The sequence below is a fragment of the Gopherus evgoodei genome, chromosome 5, assembly GCF_007399415.2.
Source record: "Gopherus evgoodei ecotype Sinaloan lineage chromosome 5, rGopEvg1_v1.p, whole genome shotgun sequence".
Lineage (NCBI taxonomy): Eukaryota > Metazoa > Chordata > Testudines > Testudinidae > Gopherus > Gopherus evgoodei.
In genome coordinates, this window is record NC_044326.1 from 105,914,019 (window position 1) to 105,938,665 (window position 24,647).

A 24,647-nucleotide genomic window follows, 5' to 3' on the forward strand; every position below is an offset into this window, starting at 1 on the left:
AGCGGATGAAGTGCCACCCCTTTGTATTGACTGCCCCAAGCACCTGCTTCCTTAGCTGGTGCCTGGAGCCGGCCCTAGAGAGAAATAATAATTGCTCTGTGGAGGCTGCTGTATCCCGCATGGAGTAAAACTTTCTAACACTCCTTCACTCCCTTGTACAAATAAGCTACAGTCTCACCATATGTGGTGTTACAGCATCTGCCACAAATGGGACCCTAATCATGACTGGGAACTCTATGCTTGAATGTGATACAAATAAAAAAACCAAACAAACAAAAAACTATTTTCTTGTTCATATGTACAATCCTCTCTCCGCAACCCCATCAGTTGGTGGATAGCTTATGCAGAAGGGTTCATGTACACATAAAATTGTTTTTATTCCTATCAATGTAACTACTGATATATATATCAAACCCTTTATTAAACTCCACTAAGCTCTTAGCTGGAATGATATCTTGTGGCAATGAATTCCTCAGATTAAAAGAAAATGAATTTCATCATTCAGACCTCGCATTAGTAATGTGAATATTTGGAGATATAACATAAAGCATGGAACACAGAACAGAATACTGGTCTATCAGTGACCTGGGAAAAATATAGAGAAAAGGTGTGTGAGAAAGTAGTTCATTATAGGAACTGGAAGCAAATGTGACTCAAATGATGAGTTCCCAGGGAATGACCATTCAGTTCATGCATATGAGGCAAGAAATAGAACCAAATGAAATTTTACCACATCAATATGCAAAAGGTGAAGAGAAACACATACACATACACAAGACCATAACTAATCTGGCCTCTTACAGAGCTAAAACTTTGAGGCAAGAAAAAAAGAAATTTTGCTTAGATCCAAACCAGCTAGGCAGAAAGTAAAAATGATCAATGTAGAGCAAAACCCACACTGCAGTATCTATACTGCCCATCCCTGCTTTAAACCACAACTGTTTATATGAAGCCACCTGAATTTTCCAGGTTTGTAGAAAATGAAAACAGGGATACAAATCTTCTTCTGGCTATGGGTCTGGCTTTGACAAAAAAAAAAGACAAACCATAACTAATGAAGTTAAACAAAACCATTTTCAGTTCTCTAGCTTTCAGAAGTTTAAAAAACTCAAAGAGAAATCTTATATTGAAGGGTTCCATTCAGGACAATTAAGACTCTAAAACACCTTTTTACTATCTGTATTTGAGCAATGTTCACAATGTATTCAGAACTGTCCAGACTCAGATAAAGACAGTGACCATACAGTCCATGATCGGAGGAGTTCACAATCTAAAAAATACATATACCTTAGGCCTGATCTGATCTGATTTAAACTGGTTTTACAGCGGCACAACTCCAGCAAACAGTCTGAATTATCAGGATAAAACAGGTGGTACAAACGAAAGTAAAATTCTCACTAATTCTCATGGTCAAGTTACCTGAACTTTTCTGAACTACCCTGGCCCATGTTTTAGCCTTAATATATTTGATCATCAAAACCATGTAGCATACTCTAATTCATAGTATTTACGCAAATGCATCGGTTCTAATAGTATTTGAAGACATTCTAAAACCGTATCTCACAAGAGTTTTAAACTTTTACACAATGGCTAGCACAAGACTGATTTTCAGGACTTGCCTCTTTCTAGACACCTTTCAGGGTAAAGCATCTGCTGTGATGTTTGAAGTTCAATGGTGCAAAGAGAAAATAAGGAAAGACACTAGAGAAAAAAGAGAGAGAGAGAAAGGTCAATGGACTACTTTTCCTCCAAATCACATGATCCATTCTCTTGACAGTTACCTATTTGAGCAGCAGTGATGTCTCTGAGGAAAAAAGTAACTAAGGAGAAATAATTTGCCCATCTCTGGAGGCAACAATCAAAATGGACACTTCCAAACTCTCAGACTTAATTAGGGTGACCAGACATCCTGTTTTTAAAGAGACAGTCCAGTATTTAAGCCCTCCTGCAGATGTGCTGACTTTTTCTTAAAAATGGGCAAATTGTCTCATATTTTTTTGTTTCCTCCCCATCAGTAGTGGCGGGTCCTGCTGCTGGTTGGATCCCTGCTCATCAGCCGCCTGCCCACCAATGGTGAGTGAGGGGGTCCAATGACTGATGATAAGGGTGGGTGTTCAGGGCTGGTGGCTGGGCAAAGCTGCAGTGCACGGGGCCAGCCACTCCCCGTGCTGGTCTATCAGTGCAGCCCCAGCTGAGTGCTGGCTCTCAGCCAGAAGGACACTGCCCCCTGTCACATTTCTGGCCGGCACTGGCTGCGTGCTGAAAGCTGTGGTGGCTGGTGAGTGCAGACAGGCACCAGGCAGTGGTCGGTTATGTGTCACCTCTGCTGCCCAGCCATCAGTCCTTTACATGCTCTCCATCATGCTCTCCTTTGCCCCCCCGCCACTGCTCCTCCATATCCCCCCAGTGGGAGGAGTCCTGGTCCCAGTGCTGTGTGGAGAGCCAGCCCCTGGTCAGAGTGCTTAGCTCACCAGCAGCCTGCACAGCAGGCTCCTTCCTTCCCCCATTGCCTCTAGCTGGGCTAGTGCTCCAAGAAATCCTAAGACTCTCCAGGCCAGGACACTGGGCAGGAGGAGCTGAGCCCTGCATGTGCTAAAGCCCCACACAGCGCTGGCACGGGGAAGTCTCTCTGCCTCTCAGCTAAGTCCTGGAGTGGCTGAAGGGAAGCGATTTCCAGCTCTGACCCTGCAGGGTCCACAGCAGCCTTCTGGGCAAGGGCTTCACCTCCCACCCCCCAGGTCTTTCCCCACCAGGAAGCACGGGGCTGCTCTGTCCCCTAGGCACCCTCTTCTGCTGAGCTACCTGGAGATGTTAGCTGCCTTTCAACATGTGCGGGCAGGAAGGGACAAGCTGCTTCCAGCCAGGGGGAAGAGGGGCAGGGGAGATGAGCTCTGAAAAGACATGGGCTAGGTCATCCCTTCCCCTGCCCCCAACTTCCCACACAGTGCCAAAAGGCTACTGCTGTCCACATTGTGGTTTGACTTCTGCTGAGATCTGGGGAAAGGGGGCATGTGACCCTGCGTGCCTCCCATGTGTTGGCCACTGCCGGAAGACAGGATACTGGGCTAGATGGACATTTGGTCTGACCCAGAATGGCTGTTCTTATGTTCTTATGATTAATATCAATAATCCCAAATCTGTCTCCATGTTTTTCATTCAGGCTAGCATTTGTGACTTATACAGGAACTTTCATTGCCATCTTTGCTGTGCACCTGTCTAGGCTACCCATCCTGCTGGAGCCTCCAGGAAGATGAGAGCAGCCACTGCCAGCAGTCCCCAACTTCCCTTCCTGTGCCAGGAGAAGGTGGAGCCTTGGCTTTTCCCCTGCCCAAGATGCTGCACTAGAGCTGGTAAAAAACTAAATGTGAGCACCGAAGGGCTGGTGTGGATTACCCTGTCCCTAGGGAACTGGAATCAAATTGTGACTCTCTGGCCCTGCTCCTAGAAGGGTGCAGCTCTGCAACTGATGCATTACTGAGCTGGATTGCAGGGTTACAGTTCAGCCCTGTTTATTGAAGAATCCTCACTAATTAAATGTTTCTGAATCTCTGGACATCATGATGGCCTTGTGAAATGGCAGCACTATCCCAGGACATATTTGGACCAGAAAAAGCAGTAGAAAATATATTTTAGGAAACAATCCTAAACTTATAAGGTAATAGACTAGATAACTCAGTTGGGACAAGTGTACATACAGAAGTTTAATTCTTAGTGAGTTGATATTCATTACTTAACACACAATACACAAGCAGCAGGGATAGTGTGTGCATGGGATGGCTGTGCCATTTTCCAGTTTGCATCATTGTGTACACAGTTAGAGACTTGCGTACTAAGCATGGGGTATTCTTGGAGAATATCCCACATCCCTTTGGTTCATTACTGAGCTACATGCATTCTGGAATTTCTCTTGCTTTGCATTATGGGAGGCATAGCCAAAGCCTGAGGAATTCAGGGACATAGGGTCAACTTCAGGAAAATCCTATGAGTCTGCTCTTTCAGTTCCATGTTTCCTATAGTGCCATTTGTGAATTACTGTCAGCCAGCACAGACCCAACAGTGCTTTGCGCTGGAATGTTGGCAACTGCAAACACACAGCGGCTGCTTGGATTGTATTTCAGTTCTTGAAGCTGAGTGTCTTTAGTTTGGTAGTTCATGAGCTACATCACCAAGCAAATTGCTGTTGCAGCAGTGGCTTCTCCAGCAACAGTAGCAGCTTCATCAGTGGCAGCAGGAGGAGGATGAGGAAGACAAGGATCATAATGAGCAGCAGTACTAAAGAGCCATTTCTGGAGCAGCTTCACATGATGCAGCACTGTTCTTAGGCTCAGGAAAGGATGGGAAGGAATTGCTCTACAGACCTGGGATGATCAGTAGTGGCAAGAGAATTTCAGGATGGGGAAGGTGACCTTTTCATGTGGTCTGTGCTGAGCTAGCCATGGAGCTGTAGCAGCAGCCTAGCAACATGCAGTGCCCCACACCTATTGAGAAGAGGGTCTCCATTGCCATCTCAAAGTTGGATGAACATTAACAGACAGAAACCAGTTCAGTGTAGGGAGATCGGTTGGAAGGGCTGTTATTATGTAGGTGTAGTAATGGAGAGCTGCATGGCAATGTGGGATGCAAATTGCAGGACTGCCAAAGAAATGTGTGACGACACTGTGTGTGCATGAACAGTACACCACACTTACTCAATTGGCATTGACCATAATACATCTTTAAAGCGAATTCCGTAGTTCATCATAAATGTAGCGTTACTGTGCTCTAATTGTGCCCATGCAGGCATTTTCACATCAAACTAACTGGAGTTAAGTGTGGATTAATCCTGATGTATAGATAAGTCTTAAGCCTTTTCTGTCTCTAATTTCTATGAGTCTGTTAAAATAGAATCCTACCTCATTTTATCATAGACAGAACCATGATTCTCCATTCATTTACAAATGGATTTGTGAGGATTGCTGAGTTCAGATGCTGATGTATCAAATTCCAATCTTCAATATTCTACAGTTCATCAGTTTCAGTACAGTCTTTTTCAGTGTATTGTCTGATCAAAATAAATATCAGGCTCTATCTTGCAAGCCCTCGATGTAGGAAATGACAGGATCATGCCCCTTCATCTTTCACAGTTTTAAAAAAATATATTTAAATAAAGGAGAAAGAGACAAATTCTGCTCTCCGCTATATACATGCAACCCCATTAAGTTGAATTGACAGTGGTGAGGCTGCCTGTATGTAAGCGTGGTCAGTTTGGTGGAGAGTGTTTTTAAAGCAATAAGAAAGCTACCAGTAACTGCCATTTACTCTAATCTTACATCATTAAAAAGAAGTCTGCACCATCCTCTGGCTCTTCTGTTTCCAAATTACATGCACCCAGATTCGCTTACCTACCGACAATCATTGAGGCATACAGACCAGGCCATGACTACAAGTGAGAGTCAGTGAGGTATTGCCAGGATCAAGAGAACTAAGATTACTTTGAATTTCTCAGATATCATAGCTGATCATTTATTATGTATTTATAAATGGAGTGTAACATCTTATTGTGCCTGGCAGCATTTAAGATGAAGTTTTGTGTCAGTGTTTGAAGGTTTCCAATAAACCTTTGAAAAGCATTATCTCCTGAGACTATTGCAGCTATACTCACTAAATCCCTCTCAATCCCTTTGACTATCACTGTAACCTTTTTAACCTTCATGTTAAACTGTTTCCAATTAATATTACGTTGTTAAAGATAAAGACACAATAAACCTGAAAACTAAGCTGGGTTTCAAGCCTCTGGGTTGGTTACAGAAAAATTAGTAGAGGAGCAGTAGATGACACTTTGAATGATAAAACTAAACTTTATTAAAAAGAAAAATGATTAGTTAAGCAAACAGGCATGTAATGGCCACTTGAACAAATAGTACTACTATGTTCATGCTCAAAGATGAAATGATGTATCAATGGACCACTGACAACAGAGCGAAGAACAGCCTTATAATCCTGGGACCTAACAGTATCTTTTGGATGTTAATTGGAGCTCTCTTGCACTGTAACAAAACTTCTTCATTTATAATTCTTTATAATAACTAATTAACATTAAACTAGCCTTTACCATAAAAATTCCATCACCTTCTTATTGGCTCTTTACATTACACATTACATAAGTTAACATCTGCACCAATGTCCTTCCCACTCTATCAATATAGATAGCATTTTAATAAAACTTACAATTCTCAAAACCACTCATTTTAAAATCTTGCTCAGACCACTTACAACCAAAGCATAACCCAGGGGCATATTTTTGCTAAATCTTACGTTCCCACAACATTTTGTCTCCAACTTATTTTTGATTTTTTTCACACCAACAATATCAATTTCCCACACTCCTCTACAGTTAAACTAACTGAAGCTCCAAACCTTACCTACTTATTTCTTAAACCTAACCATCTTATAGGCCACATCACATTAGTTTCAGATATTTTTATAAGGAATATTTTGTAATATCAATATGAAATCCTTTTGAAAGATAGTTTTGCTAGGTTATAATTGTTTGTCTATTTTTCTTTTGCAATATAGCTATAAATATCTTGAACTCTATCATTTCAGATCTGTGTAACTTTCCAAGCATAAAGGGAATTTCCAATACTGAGGGATTTTTTGGCACATTACGCACAATCAGATCTAAGGCTATCACTGAAGACAATTGAATTGTTAACTTTTATATTCTAGTTACCAAACACTCTATCAGATAGTCGTTATATGATACTGGCTTAATGGTACCTTTCCTCTCTGAATATGGCACTTTCATGCAACCGGAAGTCCTAGTAGCACTGAAAGGAAACTGTGCCACCTCCTGTAACTGATTCAGGCACTTCTTGGCTAGTGAAAAAGTCAAGAACATTCAAGATCATTTTTTAACTGAGATTGGTAATACCTCCTTTGAACAGTTAAATGAACACTAAAGTACACCATAATTTTTTATTCAGTGAATCTGACCTCTCAAACATCTCCCTAGTATTTAACCACCCATTCCTGAGCAATTTAATTGAGCAGCTCCTGAAAGATAACTTCTGACTCTCCCTAGAAACTGCCAACATCAAGGACTCCTTCCATTCAGGCCCTAACATGGAACAGAATCAACACTGCTTGATAATCTCTTGGACCTAGACAAGAGCCATTCTTCCATACTCATATTGCTGGATCCACACCCAGAGCCTTCATATGTGGTGTCTCAAATTCATCCTCTCCCCATTCCTATTCCACCTCTTCATAAAGCAATGGTATTAGGGAGTCTGGGTTTGGGGCCAGCTAGATCTCAACCTGGTCACTAGGCAACTTAGCAAGCTCATCTAGACCCAATGAGCCCTCTCCAAACTGTTGAACTTCCTTACTGGAGAGTGGAGCCAGCAATTTGCTATTTGAGCCTTGCAGCAGCAGCAGCACAATGGCTACTTAATGAATAACATGCTTGCAGCTGCACTTATCTTGCGCTCACCCCTTCCTGCTCTAGCCTGATTTCAGTCTTACTTCAAGACCTGCTCCTGTTTCAGCTCCAGCTCCAAGCTTTACCTTCTCCAGAACCAGTGTGTTTGCTGACTCTTGGCCATATCCCCAACTATGATTCTGGCTCATTGTTCAGCCTAGGCATTGGATTGCGACTCCTGGTTCTGATCCCCTAGTTACATCTGTTACTATGACATTGGCTCACTCTTCATTTTAGGCTTGGCTTCTGACTCTGGTCCTGACCTTCAGATTGGCCCCTTGACCTGACTCCAGTTTCATCTTTGAATGAGTGCCTGATTCCTGGATCTATGCTTATCATTATCCAAACTACTACCACAACTGCTGGGAAAGGTAGTGCTCCACCTACTAAATAGGCCACCATGCCCTGGCAGCTTACTGTCTGTGAAACAATCACATGGACTAAAGCATCAGCTTTACCCAGCTGTACATCACCTTCACAGACACAAACAGCCCCATTTCCTGCACATTCCAGGACCTGGATGTAATATGCCATTGGATGAAGAACCATTGGATGAAGCTGAATTGAGGTAGACTAATGTGATATTAGTGGGAAGCACTTTGGAGAACCTACCATATCTATACTATTACCCTTAATATTACCATATCTATAATATTAACCTTAATAAAACAGTTCATGGTGTTGGTGTTCTCATAATCACTTAATTACTTCTGGATACCCATAGACATAACTAGCAAAAAGACAGGATCACACACTGGGGTATAGGCAATGTGACCTAATAGAACAGTACTGTGGTCTAGTGTTCAGATCAGAACCATAAAACTAGTGGTTGAAGCCAGAAGTTCTGAGACAGATAGGGAGTAGCTCTGGAGCAGGCAGTGGTTGGAGCATGGACTGCTTTAAGAAGCTGGGACATATTGAGGTTATGAAAACAGCCACTGTGCTGCTATTGCTACACATATTAAATGGTAATCTGTTGGCCTTTCTGTCTAATCAGGGAGCACAGTCACTTAATGAGCATTTATTGGGCCCAGCTGAGCTCATTGGGTTCCTAGGTGACCATGTCCAGAGCCAGGTGAGTTCCTGACAGCCAGTTCCCCAGTGTGTGGCATTCAAACCTGGCTATGGTAATCCAGGCATTTGTAACTTCTACTTCAACTATTGTAATTCTCTTTAAGTCAGGCAGGAATGAAAACAGTTCTGATAAAACAGAACACAGGAACCTGTCTATTCAGCAGCATAAACTATTTAAAGCACATTTAGTTCTCTTCTTTCTTAATTGGCTCCCTATTACCTACAAAGCCAAATTCAAAATTTTGGTCCTTTTGAAAACACTCCATAGTACTGTCCCAAGTTATCATGGCCTCTTATGACTTTGCTGAGTGGAGTTAAATTTCTTCTCTGTTTCTAGACATTTTAAAATATTTAGTAAATGATTGACTATATGTGTAGTCTTACACAGGATTGTTTCAAGACCCTGTTTCACTTTGTTCTGCTTGATGAGTAGGATCCTTGGATATTCCCAGAATGTACAGAGTGCAAGACTGGTGATGGTGTGCAAAGCTGCCATCAAGCTCTGGCTTGTGCTGCCCTGATCCAGATGCTGCTCTCTGTTCTTCTATCATGCACTACATTAAAGCTGCCCGAGAGTGACCAAAAAGAGCCAAATATCTGGCCTAGGATTGGGGTAAGAAAGTCATAATGATATCCTAGATATCCTGATATCCTGATATTCTAAATATCCCTTAGTATCTTCACCCTTTTCTTCTCATTATGCTGGCTGAAAGAAGATGTTAGGCATACACATCCGTGTACTGGCTGTATATCCCTGAGATCTTCCATAGGCCAGTCATACAATTTTTGCAATGGTTGCAGAACAAAGGAGCCAAAAAATACCGAGAGATTTGTCCCTATATATATGGTGCTTAAGGAGATTTTCTTCTTATGTACCAGCAAAGTAATACTTTATCAAAATTAAATGCCCATGAAGTGTCCGTGTGTCAAATATGAGACTTTAGTTTCTGATGAGTAAGTAAAATATGTAATTAAATATTGATTCATTTGCTGAAGTCTAAGCATAGCTAAGGCCATCTCAAAATTTGAAAGTATAAATATGACAGTCTACAAAGGTGCTTAAAACAGAATCTTGTGGCCATATCTGATGGAACCAAAACCTGAGTCAGTGTGATGAAGCAAAGTCCTGATGTTTTAAAGCTCGCTACTGTAAAATTATATAGATTGTATTCTTTATGAAAATGTTTCGATGCAAAGCGAGAGTGGGGAAATTAAATTAGTACAACTCAGAATGATACTTCTTTTCCTTTACATTAATCTATGCCCATTTCTTAACTCAGTGAGGATCATTACAAAGAGAACAATCTTGCAATTCTCTGCTCCCAAATTCCCATCAATATCAATGGTGGTTCCACACAAGGAATTACTACAGGATCAGATTCCTAGGAATTTTTTTTTTATATCAAAAGTAGGCTGTATTTACAGCCGTCTGCATTTCTGTCTCCGACATGTTGATGTTTATGCAACCCTACATCTCTGTGGCAAAGAGCATTACAGAGTTTGCATGTGTTTGGCCATTTTAAAGGAGTGATAAATGATCCCAATGGCAGATTGCATAGCTTTCCCTTTTGCATTTTTAATGTGAATTGACCAGTTTCAATAGAAGGAAAAGTTACTCCTTAATAAACATAAGGTCACTGTAGCAGGATGGTCACCCTGCTCCTGCCTGAAGGGGATAAAGCAGCCCTAGAGAGGGCTGCAGCAGGGAAAGCTAGGCTGATTCAGAAAGCAGCCACAGCTGTGGTCAGTTTAATCAGGGCCCAGCTGGCCCTTATAAGAGGGCTATGGGCCAGAAGAAAGACATTCTCTCTCTAGCTTTCTGAGCAAGAAAGACCTGGCTGCTGAGAAGGGTACCTGAGGTGGAGCAGTGCTGGGGTAGGGCAGTGGGAGCTGGAGAGCTCCAGCCAGGAAAAACCTCAGGCTGCAGGCCTTGCCAAAAAGGCCAAATAGGTACTTGGGCTGCAGAGGGGCAGCCCAGAGATAGGCAAAGGCAGTAGGTCCTAACCCCCTTGCTGCTGCTGATGATGATGAGTGGCTTACAGATTGCAGTCTAGATGGTGACTGACAGTAGCCACTGAGGCAAGGTGGGGTTAGAGGGTGGGGGATTCCCCTGGGTGAGGAGACCCAGATTGTGGGTTACTGCTGGGGGAAGAACCCAAAAGTTGAAGGACACTGGGGTCTTGAAGGGACATAGGGGACAGTAGCAGGTGTGACACCGGCCTGCAGAGGGTGCTCTGGGCTGGAAGAGCTAATTTCCAGGAGAACCAGCAGGAGGTGCTGTGCTGGTGAGTCAACACCCTGCCAGAGTCACTTTTTCCAGAGGGGGAAAAATGCCTCATCCAGGTCTCTCGCCTCCACAGGAAAAGGATAACCCTTCCACTGGCTTCTGCCTTCCTAATCAGAATATGGGGAAACAGACTATTTCTGTGAGTTTTCTCTTTAGAATGGAGATGGGGGTTAATTGTACAAGGGGGTATGAGAAGGGGTAGAGCTCCAGTGTGATTGGGTAAAGGGAGAAGCAGGGGAAGGGCTGAAGCACTAGCAGGATACCTGAGTAAGCTGCTCCTTCCTTGCCCTCCTCAAGCTCCTTCTGTGTCTGATCATAGTGGGCTTTCTCCCTCCCCCGCAACCACCACCTCAGCCTATAGAGCATAACCCACAGAGTGCCCATTCACATTCCACTGCTGATTCATAGTGTGCTGGGTGAGCAGCACTGAGCTAGTTCATTTAATGAAACTTCCCTTGTATACCATCAAAAAATAATTAAACCTTTTTGGGTGTGCATCTATTCTGAATAATATAGGAATAAATTCCTGAGAGAGGACATGTTTCCTCATCCAGTATATACAATACTAAGCAGCGACACACCTCCCGGAAAAAAAAATCTTATTGAGATCTAGTACTCAAACCTGTTGCAAAGAGGCACACAGTTGTTCTCTGTTTGTGTTGGCGCATATTTCTGTTTACTTCTAAACCAACATTCTGTAATTTATTACTCATGGGAGTATTCTGTTTATTGTGCTTCATGAATTTGATGACTGAACACAATAACTGCAGCACTTGGGTATGTTGGAACAGGTTTAGAAAATTAATGCATGTTTTCAGGATGTAATCCCTTCACTGTGAGGTTCTGGTTAAGGTTAATGTGACATAATCTCTGGAGCTATCCTTTCTAAGTCACCAGCTGTGCAGTGAAGAGTATTAAAAAAGCTTCATTTGATCCTGGCTGTTGGTCTTTCGGGAGAACAAATAACAAGGGATTAAAGCAAAGAGTGTACTGCAAGAATTTGGCAGAAAAATCTATAGCAAAAGGATTAGGTAACTGTCCTTGGTGAAAGAGACAACCTGGATGTGTCTTTTTGATAGAAAGACACAAAAAGTTTTATGAAATTTTATTCATTGAGGTCCATAAGGTCAGCATAATGCTCAAGTTTAAAATAAAATGCACTATCACTAGAAAAGTAAATCCTAGTGAAAGGTAATACTTCATTTTCACTCATGCTAGTTCTGATCCTATTATTCTTTCTTTTTATTTAACATCTCAATTTTCTTGTAATTTGCTATCATAACCATAACTTGTAAGTTTTTCCCTCAGTAACCTAAGGGTATGTCTGCACTGCAATAAAACAGCCACAGCAGGCCTGCGTCAACTGACTTAAGCTCATGGGGCTCAAGCTGTGGGGCTATAAAATTGCAGTGTAGATGTTCGGGAACAGGGTGAAACCCAGGCTCTGAGACCTTTCTTGGAGGGAGGGTCCCAGAGCCTAGGCTCCAGCCCAAGCTCAAAAATCTACGCTGAGATTTTATAGCCTCACAGCCTGAGCCCAAGTCATCTCAGCTCCTGGCCAGCCATGGGTGTTTTATTGCAGTGTAGACATACCCTGTAACAGTGATTGATTAAAGTGACTCAAACAGCTTCTTCAAAAAATTATTTATTCTTTCACCCAAATGTACATAGCACCCAAATCAGAGATAAAAGAGAAAACAGCCCAACACATGTTTTTTCTCCGACTACACCTTAATCTTTCCTAGTAAGTTTTTGTAAATTCCATTCAGCCCAATTACCTCTCTCTAGGCTGGGAGAAAACAGTGTGTGCTCTGTCTGTCTGTGTTAGGCATACCGTCCAGCAGCTGCTGACAGCCTATTCAACCATCCCCTTCCTGTCTAGGCTAGCTTCTTTAAGGTTTTAGTATCCCCTTTCATCCTAGGTTCAGCTTGGGAAGAATAAAGTTTAGCCTACTAAATTTGCCAGAGGCTATTTCCTACTTAATAACTTTACACCAAGGACCCTTGTTATTCCTTACCATAGCACCTTATTTTTTGCCATTGATTTTGTTTCCTGTTGGCTTCCCCTTTTGATTTAACTCTATATATTCAGGCAGGATAATATACCACAGATAAACTGAGGTACACATAATATAAGAATGGCCGCACTGGGTCAGATGAATGGTCCATCTAGCCCAGTATCCTGTCTATCGACAGTGGCCAATGCCAGGTACCCCAGAGGGAGTTAACCTAACAGGTAATGATCAAATGATCTCTCTTCTGCCATCCATCCCCACCTTCTGACAAACAGACGCTAGGGACACCATTCCTTACCCATCCTAGCTAATAGTCATTAATGGACTTAACCTCCATGAATTTATCCAGTTCCCTTTTAAACACTGTTATAGTCCTAGCTTTCACAACCTCCACAGGCAAGGAGTTCCAGAAGTTGACTGTGTGCTGTGTGAAGAACTTCCTTTTATTTGTTTAAAACCTGCTACCCATTAATTTCATTTGGTGGCCCTTAGTTCTTATATTATGAGAATAAATAAATAACTTTTCCATATCTACTTTCTCCATATCACTCATGATTTTATACACCTCTATCATATCCCCCCTTAGTCTCCTCTTTTCCAAGCTGAAAAGTCCTAGCCCCTTTAATCTCTCCTCATATGGGACCTGTTCCAACCCCCTAATCATTTTAGTTGCCCTTCTCTGAACCTTTTCTAGTGCCAGTCAGGGCCGGCTTTAGGCCGACTTGCCCGATTCCCCCGAATCGGGCTCCGCCCCTGAAGGGGGCCCCGCACTGGCCGGCTATCTCCTGGAAGCAAAGTTCTGTGTCTCCCGGAAGTAGCAGCTGTTGCTGCTAGGCAACAAGAGATGCTGGCCGGCAGAAGGCTGAGGCAGAGACAGCCGCTGGGTATTGCAGGTCAGGAGGCGGGAGGGGAGAGAAGGCACACGTGCTTGCAGCCTCCCTCCCGTCCCCTCCCCTACTCCCCCCAGCAGTCACCTGGAGCCTGGAGGAGATGCCAAGGGAGCTTCTGGTTCAGTGGGAGACACAGGAATCTCTGCAGTGGACCTCACTCACCTGAACAGTTGCTGGGGCTTCCAATGGTGAGTGTTTGACCCTGTCATTCCCCCTAGGTTTGTAATATTGGGTTGATGTTGTGGTTTTTGAGGTGTTGTTGTTTGAGGGTGAGTTTGTGCCTACCTGTGTCTGTTTCAGAACTAAAGTTGGGATCATGTCATGTAACCCAGGAAAAAAGCCCCCAGCCGGTACTTAGTGCTGTGAACTCCAGGTGAGAGAGAGAGGGAGGTTTGGAGGAGGAAATCAAATACATCAAGAGGAGAGAATGCGAAAGGTCTGCAACATGGCACAGCAGGCTGAGACTTTTATCTCCCCCCATCTCCCTGCAGAAGGGGAAACTGAGGCACAGTGTGATCTGATTCCCTTTCCAAATTATTTTGCAAAGGAAGGGGACTGGGGCTCCTATCCAAACCAGTTCCCTCCCCATCAACTCTGTTTTCCCTGCTGCAAGACCACTGTAGGGCTGAATATTTCCATTAAACTATGGCTCCTTCATTTGCCCTGCAACAATAAAATAGACTGGCTGGGGGGGGGAGAATAGCCCCCCCCAAAGCTGTGTGGTTATTAAGTTTTTTTTTTTGAGGAGGGGGCATGATAGTATTCTAGATCAATCAAATGCCCAGCTCAGCTTTCTAGCTATCCAGTAGCTCTAGGGCAGGGAAGGAAGATGCTCTTGGTGCAGAGTGATCGCAAAACGGGTGAATTTAGCGGGGGGTTGAGGGGTCCACTTGAAATCCCACCCGATGCAGCCACACAGAATCACTGGCAGCGCTGGGAGAGACCAGGAGTGGAAGCAGGTGGCCTGGGGGTGGGGAGGACATTGCCCTCAGTCCTGGGCTCTGGGATGGACTAGGCTGAGTGGTGGGTTCAGTCTAGTCTTCCAGCCTGCTGTTCTCACTGAGGTTTGTGGTTTTCATCTGGCTCCACCGAAAAGATCAAAGCCCCTAAAAATCCTTCAATTTCTTGCATATAATAACCGATCAACAGCATTCCCAAATTTATTTATAGCAATTTGAATCTTCCTGACTATTCCGGTAACTGTAGCCTCAGGAGAGAGGAGTTTCTCGAAGCTAAATCTAATTAAAACATATCTGCAATCAACAATGCAGGAAGACCAGTTAAACAATTTGGCAATCATGTCAATTGAATGCGAAGTAATGAAGAGCTTAGAGTTAGGCAATATACTGAAAGATTTTGTCAAACAAAAAGCGAGGAAGATAAGGTTTTAAAAACATATAGGTGAGGTGTACAATAAAGTTCCTCTTAATGAACTTGATATTTATAATATATGATGTAATGTATGTAATATATAATTTTGTTATGGGTATATAGTCATGGAAAGTAAATAATACATGGAAGAAATGAAAGGTGGTTTTTTTAAGTGCTTTTTTTTTTTTTTTTTTTTTGGTCATCGCTGCTGGGGCCTCGTCGAAACTGTTCGAATTGGGCTCCGCACTTCCTAAAGCCGGCCCTGGTGCCAGTATATCTTTTTTGAGATAAGGAGGCCACATCTGTATGCAGTATTCAAGATGTGGGCCTACCATTGATTTTTATAAGGGCAATAATATATTCTCCTTCTTATTCTCTATCCCCTTTTTAATAATTCCTAACATCTTGTTTGCTTTTTTGACCGCCTCTGCAAACTGCTTGGACATCTTCAGAGAACTAGCCACGATGACTCCAAGATCTTTTTCCTGATTCATTGTAGCTAAATTAGCCCCCATCATATTGTATGTATAGTTGGGGTTATTTTTTCCAAGGTGCATTACTTTACATTTATCCAGCAGTTTAGTGTCATCTGCAAACTTTGCCACCTCACTTTTTGCCCCTTTCTCCAGAAATTTTAGATTAGTAAGACATGATTTCCCATTAGAGAAACCATGTTGACTTTTGCCCAACAATTTATGTTCTTCAAGGTGTCTGACAATTTTATTCTTTACTACTATTTCAACTAATTTGCCCAGTACTGACGTTAGACTTACCGCTGTTAGGCCTAAATAAAACTGTAGCAAACAAAACCAGGTATGTCAACCTAACCAAAGTCAGGTTAACAAAGATTTCTAAAAAATCCTTAAGTAAAAAAATACTAAAAAGCAGCATGTCTCACAAGAAGCTAAAAAAAAGTAAAATAAAAAAGAGGCTGCATTCCTGGCATAGTACCAAATGTGCTATGTTAAAAGCAGCTTGTTTAAAAAACTAATAAAAAGCCAGCCTCTCAGCGTCCCTACTTTCACTCCGTGGTCCTGTTCTCTTTCTTTTTTAACTCCCTTACATTCCTAACTTTTGGTGCTTGTTAAAATATTCTTAATCACTTAATGCTGTAAAACACAAAAAAATAGGCATGCATGTATACTAAAGGTGTCTAGTTTCTAGTCATTAAAAAAAGGGGGTGGGTTGCTCAAGTAAATAATTTATAACGCAACAAAACTGTCTATATAGGCTTATACTAAAATGTAAAAAAAAAAGCTGGTTCTCTCTAAAAACAAGCTGCTCTCTATTGTTGCGTGCACCCTTCAATAAAAAGCTTTTAATCAAACCTTGCTGGTGTTGCCTGTCTCTCTCTCGCGGTCAAACAACAAACCTCGCCGTCTGGGTTCAAGTCCCTAACACCGCTCTGTAATTGCTGGGATCACCTCTGGGGCCCTTTTTAAATATTGGTGTTACATTAGTTATCTTCCAACCACTGGGTACAGAAGCCTATTTAAAGGACAGGTTACAAACCCTAGTTAATAGTTCCGCAACTTCACATTTGAGTTCGTTCAGAACTCGGGTGAATGCCATCTGGTCCTAGTGACTTGTTAATGTTAAGTTTATCAATTAATTCCAAAACCTCCTCTAGTGACACTTCAATCTGCAACAGTTCCTCAGATTTGTCACCTACAAAAAATGGCTCAGGTTTGGGAATCTCCCTTGCATCCTCAGCCGTGAAGACTGAAGCAAAGAATTTGTTTAGTTTCTCCGCAATGACTTTACCGTCTTTAAGCGCTCCTTTTGTATCTCGATCATCCAGGAGCCCCACTGGTTGTTTAGCAGGCTTTCTTCTTCTGATGTGCTTAAAAAACATTTTGTTATTACCTTTTGAGTTTTTTGGCTAGCCGTTGTTCAAACTCTTCTTTGGCTTTTCTTATTATGTTTTTACACTTAATTTGGCAGTGTTTATGCTCCTTTCTATTTATCTCACTAGGATTTGACTGCCACTTTTTAAAAGATGCCTTTTTATCTCTCATTGCTTCTTTTACATGGTTGTTAAGCCACGGTGGTTCTTTTTTAGTTATTTTACTGTGTTTTTTTTAATTTGAGGTATACATTTAAGTTGGGCCTCTATTATGGCATCTTTAAAAAGCGTCCATGCAGCTTGCAGGGATTTCACTTTAGTCACTGTATCTTTTAATTTCTGTTTAACTAACCCCCTCATATTAGCATAGTTCCCCTTTTTTAAATTAAATGCCACAGTGTTGGGCTGTTGAGATGTTCTTCAAGCCACAGGGATGTTAAATGTTATTATATTATGGTCACTATTTCCAAGCAGTCCTGTTATAGTTACCTCTTGGACCAGCTCCTGCGCTCCACTCAGGACTAAGTCGTAGGTTGTAGGTTCCTGTACCAGCTGCTCCAAGAAGCAGTCATTTAAAGTATTGAGAAATTTTGTCTCTGCATTTCATCCTGAGGTGATCCTTTCCCAGTCAATATGGGGATAATTGAAATCTTCCACTATTGATTAAAAAATAGTACACCCAACTCTATTATTCATTATAGATGGCATCTTAAACAGCCATTGTATTCCTACTCACCCCATTACCACTCCTGCCATTTCTAAGATCCTCACAACCTAGAAACATTTCTGGACAGAAGGCAAACCCTGGCCCCACTGTCCCCAGGAGAATAGGCAATCTTCCCTAGGGAAAATTCCAGAACAAACAGTCCGACTCTCCCATGCTTGATTTTGACATCTTGCCCTAACTTATTGCCAAAATACAGCATGTGGCTAGATGGCCAGAGACACCAAAGCTGAGGGATGGATAGGTGGAAAGCTGCCCTGAGCACAGGTAGATACAGTGACCTTCCCTCCTCTCTTTCTATGTGGCCTCTGATCCCATCTCCTTTCCACAACAATCCCAGTCACCTGTCTCATTTAAACCAGCTATTTACAGGGCAAAAATAGCCTATTGAAACCCCTGTCCTGGCACTTTCCTAGGGAGAAGGAGTATGTGTGAAAGACCCATCTCTGGCATCTCTATGGTGACAGTGGTTCAGTGGTACATTAACTATTTTTTTGCACATTAAATGAAGTTTCCAAGGCATGAGAAAGTCTAAACAATGGACTAGACAGAATTCGCTGTGTTCTTTTTAGCAGCCCTCAATATTCTCTTCTGTACAGCCCATCTTCATACTGATTAAATGCCAGTGCAGCCTATAGTATAACAGTTCCAATAGTGAATCATCTTTTGTCTGTTCTTAGAGCACCTTTAATCATGGAAATCTAATCTATTCTAATTAGCCCATGTGCAACAATTCCATAGATAATTAACCCTTTCATTTAAGTAAGTGAAGAATTTGTGCAAATCAACTCTTAAATGCACTAGGATAGCTTTTTGCTATTACACTTGTGTGTGGTGGATGGCTTTGATTTTCACACTTTGCATCTTATAGATTCATAGATTCATAGACTCTAGGACTGGAAGGGACCTCGAGAGGTCATCGAGTCCAGTCCCCTGCCCTCATGGCAGGACCAAATACTGTCTAGACCATCCCTGATAGACATTTATCTAACCTACTCTTAAATATCTCCAGAGATGGAGATTCCACAACCTCCCTAGGCAATTTATTCCAGTGTTTAACTATCCTGACAGTTAGGAACTTTTTCCTAATGTCCAACCTAAATCTCCCTTGCTGCAGTTTAAGCCCATTGCTTCTTGGTCTATCATTAGAGGCCAAGGTGAACACGTTTTCTCCCTCCTCCTTATGACACCCTTTTAGATACCTGAAAACTGCTATCATGTCCCCTCTCAGTTTTCTCTTTTCCAAACTAAATAAACCCAATTCTTTCAGCCTTCCTTCATAGGTCATGTTCTCATTCTTGTTGCTCTTCTCTGGACCCTCTCCAATTTCTCCACATCTTTCTTGAAATGCGGTGCCCAGAACTGGACACACTACTCCAGTTGAGGCCTAACCAGTGCAGAGTAGAGCTTGCTTTACTCCTGTAAGAATTTTTATTTGTGTTGTGTTTTCTGTTTTCAAATGTTTTTATCTCAACATTCAGACCATTGAGGTGGCATTTTCAATTATAAATCTATAAGTATTAAAGGTGCACATGTTTATTTACTCAACAAAACCCCCTAAAATAACAAAATCAAACTATGTTCTCAATAATTCATATAGATATAGAGCAAATACCAAATTAAGTTCAAATTAAACCCATAAATTGTGAACAAGAATACTGGAAAAGACATCTTTTTATAATTGTGACCTAATGAAAACAAAGCAGTACTATCTAGAAATCCATACCACTTTTCCATCCTTACATATAGCTTATTGCATCATTTAAGTACATTTTCTGTTATATTATTTGTTCTGTTAATGTAAAATGCAGCAGAAACATCATTGCAAAGGTAAACTTTGATCCACAATAGTGAAGATTGTAATTGAAATCTTTAAATAAAATAGCTATAGGTTATCTGGTACTTTAATACCTGTATTCATTCACAACCCAAAAATGCAGTGTTGGCAGAATGATGCTGAAATGCTGAAATCTGTAAAGACAGGATGAGTATAAATACATGAGCACTTCAGTTTGATTCAGATAAGCTGCAAAATGTTTGGATTCCCATCCAAATCTTATCCAAACCTCTTTGACCTTTAAATCAATCTTAAAATTGCATGAAAGTAAGTTCTCATGAGTTTTCCAGTTCTTTCTGGTTCTGGGCAAGTCAAAAATACCACTGTGGAGAACTGGGGAATCTGTCTATGCATAATTCATTAATTCTGTTTGAGATTATGAGATCTCTTGGTTTGTCTGTCTCAGAGTGTAAACTCCATTTTGAATGTGGAGCTGGTTGCCTTCTCTTTTCTGCAAGGTGGTTTCCAGCTGGAATGGAGCCTACATGTCTGTCTTTGAAAGAAACAGCGATTGAAGGGTATTAATTAGTGAATAGACCTGTCCCAGACAGAACAATAGGTGGGCTGAAAGCTGGGGGAAGCCAGTTTTCTCTAAAATTTCTGCAAAGCTTTGAGATTTGGAAAATAGAATTTCTTCAGTGGCAGAAAAAATGAACCAGGTGTTACTGGTAGGGCATAAAACTCCTGGGAGAGTGAGGAAGTCTGAGACAGGATAGAAGGGCTTGCATGTCTAGCAGGGAGGTCCTGTTTGACTGTGGGTCAGGCTGAGGAAGAAAGAAGCTAGCTGACCTACAGCAGGGAGAGATACTCTATGAGTTAGAAGAGAAGCCATGTGCAGGAGGATCCAGGACTCCTTAGAGTACTGTGCCCTAAGCTCAAAAAATGTTCAAGAGTGGTGAGGCAACTGAGCCAGGTAAATGCATGTATGTGTTTTATTGTTTTGCCTAGATCTGTGTATTTCTCATGCTACCTAAGTAAAAGTTTAATTGTGTTTAGAAACCCTTGCAAAGCAGGCATGGCAGTTTGCTTCACTATCTCTTGTCCTGAAGAAGGCAACCATAATCCTAGCCTGTACACAAGCTTGCAACTCTGAGGTTATGTCTGCACTACAACCTTCAGTTGACCGCAAGTTAGATCAGCACAACGCCACCACAGTTAGCATATTGCTTGTGTGCATGCATATCTGACTGGTGAGTCTGCCAGTGCTGAGCATGATCACCAAGAGTATTTGTGTAAATGTGTAGTGCAGTGTACCATGGGTAAATATTGCAAAGTGCCATGCACCACCATCTGGGACATGGTTTTGCAAAATTTTTGCAATGCATGGTGGGGCAGAAAGCTGCAGGGCTGACTGGGAACATGGGGTCAAGTTCCCATCATGCAACTTTGCCTATCCCATAAAGTCATCTGTTTTCCATTTGCTGTACACCTTTTTTAAAAATCCCATACATCCACATAGCATTTGTCACTGCCTGCCATCTCAGACAGAAGCATCACAATCCTTAAAGCTCTGCACTGTTATGAATTTTGCGAACACAGGAGGAACAATCTACTGGTATTTGCATAGCTTCAGAAAGAGCCACAACTGTGAGTGCAATGACAGTTTTTAGAGGACATATTGCTGAGGTACACAGTAAAAATTATTTCAAGGTTGCTGTTTGCAAGTTTGATATGATGAGCAATGGGTGAAGAACTTTTGGATGCTTATGGCCACATTGCTGGATCTGTGTGCCAAGATTGCCACAGCCCTCCAGCACCTGGACATCAGAATGAAAGCTGCATTAACAGTTGAGCAGTGAGTGGTGAAGCTTACAATACAGAATTGCTACCAGTCAGTGGGCAATCAGCTTGGAGTTAGAAAATCCACCATGGGGGCTGTTGTGATGCAAGTGCATGGGACCATTAATCACTTCCTGCTATGTAGGACTGTGACTCTTGGTAACGTGAGGAACACAGTGGCTGGATTTGCAGCAATGGAGTTCTTGAACTGTGATGCCGTGATAGATGGCACATACGTCACTATTTTGGAACCAGCGCACCTTGTCACAGAGTACATGAGTAGAAAAGGGCTCCTTGGTTATGCAAGAATTAGTGGATAACCAGGAACACTTCCCTGACATCATTGTGGGCTGATCAGGGGCGGTTCATGATGCTCACATCTTTAAGAACACAGAACTGTTCAGAAAGCTGCAAAGAGGGACATTCTTTCTTGCTGAATTACCATTGGGAATGTTGAAATGCCAGTAGTGATCCTGTGGGGCCAAGCCTACTTCTTCCTCCCCTGGCTCACGAAGCTGTGCACTGGCCACCTTAACAGCACCAAGGACTGATTCAACTACTGCTGGCAGCTGTCAAATGACAGTTGAATAGATAGATAGATAGATAGATAATAAATGATAGATTGAAGGGATGCTGATAGTGTTCACTCATGAGATTGTATCTCAGTGAGAAAAATATCCTTGTGATTATAGCTGCTTTCACTGCTTAAGGCAAAGAGGGAATAGTTGCTGCTGGGGTGGAGGTGGAGCAGCTGTCTGCTGAATTTAAACAAGGGCAGTAAGAACTCATTGTGGAGCTATGCAGCTGAGGAAGGCTTTGAAGAAGCTTTTTAATGGTCAGCTGAAGTAATGTGATATGATGTGGTCTGTGCTGTACGTAGCCTTTAAGTTTTGGGGGCTGTTAAGAATTGTGTGGTTCTTGGTGTACATTTATGAATATCTCACTACTTTTAATGCATGTATTATATGGTGCTTGCTCTACATTTATAATTATTACACCATGCTGAACCAATGATTCTGTGGGTGCTTTGAGTAGCGCTATGCATTCTGCAGTATATTGTGAAGTAGAAAAAGAAGAATTTATTTCCAAAATATAGACATTTACTGTGTACCTAAAATAGTGTAAAGATAATGTACTGTATTTGTTTTTAATTGCACAAACTTCTAAAATCAATCAATCAATAATCTAATTTAAAATTAGAAGGCATTATTGGACATTTCAGCTACATATACACTAACTATGGCTCTCACAGGTCCATGTGTATGCAGCTGAGGTTTTCCTTACTGCCACCCAGCATGGGGGGTAGAGGAAGGGATGCAGCACCTGTTGCTATGTGGACTGTTGGGGGGTGTATGGAACCGCTGCAATGGAGCTCTCCATTGACTGCAAAGGGAGACAAACCTGAGTCTGTTGCACCTTTAGGTCAGCAAGAGTCTGCAGCATTTCTTTGCTGCCTAAGAAGCCCCATTATATCCTGGTGCATCACTCTCTTTTTCCTGATGGGACTCCTGGATTTGTAAGGCTTAATTACATTTTTATAAAGAGTTAGAGTCTCAGGAGTGGGCAGGAATGAGGGGGTCAAGGCCCCCATTAACCCCATGTATAGCTATGCTTACATTGTCTGTGAGAGAAGAGGAAGGAATACTTGTCCACTGCTCCCCACTGGGGAAATGGTGGAGATGGATTGGGAGAGGAGGAAGACCCTCTCCCACAGACAAGGTGCAGTAAGCAGTAAGCTGTTCCATGAAAGGAGGTGAAGTGATTTACCTCTTTCACTTCCCCAGAGGAAGGGAAGAATTGTGACTGTGATTCAGTCCATTCTCTGGTCTGTTTCTGGGTAAATCCCTTACTCAGGGAAGATTGTAATGCTAAAATTAAGACCAAAGTGGTTTGAGATTTTTGAATTAAGATAGTTTATATATACTTGCAGACTTTGGATGGTTTATTTTAAGCGTTTCCTAAATATCTTTGAATGACAGAATGGGAAATGTATTAATTCTGAAAAAAATCCCAAAAGAGTTGTTTGTCATTGCCATGTATTACACAGAGGCAAATAACACAAAGTGCTGAGCATCCACATGTCCTTCTGATATCAGTATATTGGAGTCGCTCACAGGATCAAGACCTAAAATAATAATTTAAGATACAAAACATAACCATCTTAAACCAATGTTACTATACACTGTAGGAGCATAAGAGTTCCAGAACTGCCTTCCCCTTAAGATCTTTCCAACAAACATTGCTTAGGTTTTTTCTTCTTTCTTTGTACTATTCTGAGCATCTCTGAGCTGCTACGAGATGTTAGAAATGATGAAATATTCATACTCTGAAATTTGCATTTTAAAGGACACTTTCTATTTACAGGCTTCAGCTTTGCTTTGTTTTTCTCAGTTGTCCTAGACAGATTACAATATAATTTCTTTTCTTCAGAAGGAGGGGTGTGTGTGTACATATTTTCTTTTACTGGGCTAGCTGGCAAAACTTAATTGTGACTTCATATATTAATATTTCTTTGTTTTTATATTCAAAACTATTTTCCTTTTTATTTTTATGCAACGTGAAGTTGGAGCTCTTTGAAAACATAAGGGAAAACACAGAAAAGGTGTTTTTTCCTCTGTTAGCAGAAGAAAAACTTAAATAAAATTCAATGTTAATAAATGCAAAGTAATGCACATTGGAAAACAGAATCCCAACTATACATATAAAATGATGGGATCTAAACTAGCTGTTATCACTCAAGAAAGAGATCTTCATTGTGAATAGTTCTCTGAAAACATCCACTCAATGTGCATTAGCAGTCAAAAAAGCTAACAATGTTGGGAATAATTAGGAAAGGGATAGATAATAAGACAAAAAATATCATTTGCTTCTATAAATCCATGATATGCCCACATCTTGAATACTGTGCCCAGATGTGGTTGCCCCATCTTGAAAAAGATATATTGGAATTGGACAAGATGCAGAGAAGGGCAACAAAAATGAGTAGGGGTATGGAACAGCTTCACTATGAGGAGAGATTAAAAATACTGGGACTTTTCAGCTTGGAAAAGAGACAACTAAGGGGAATATGATAAGGTCTATAAAATCAGCACTGGTGAGTAGAAAGCAAATAAGAAAGTGTTCTTTATTTCTCATAATTTAATTTTCTGACCCCCTAGTTCTTTTTTTAATAGGCAGCAGGCTGAAAACAAAAAGAAGTATTTCTTCACACAATGTGCAGTCAACCTTGCTAGAGAATGTTATGAAGGCCAATACTATAGCAGGGTTCAAAAAGGAACTAGATAAATTCATGGAGGATACGTCCATTAATGGCTATTAGCCAGGATGGGCAGGGATGGTGTCCCTAGCCTCTAATGCCAGAA

General features: G+C 41.6%; 1 long non-coding RNA gene across 1 annotated transcript; it reads right to left on the reverse strand.

The window, feature by feature from the left end:
- On the reverse strand, window positions 1–24,125 carry LOC115652974. Its single transcript, XR_004000800.1, has 3 exons — window positions 24,098–24,125; window positions 13,297–13,299; window positions 1–74 (listed from the first exon to the last, which is right to left on the reverse strand). It is a non-coding gene; the product is annotated as an uncharacterized LOC115652974 (long non-coding RNA).
- Window positions 24,126–24,647: the final 522 nt, after the last annotated feature.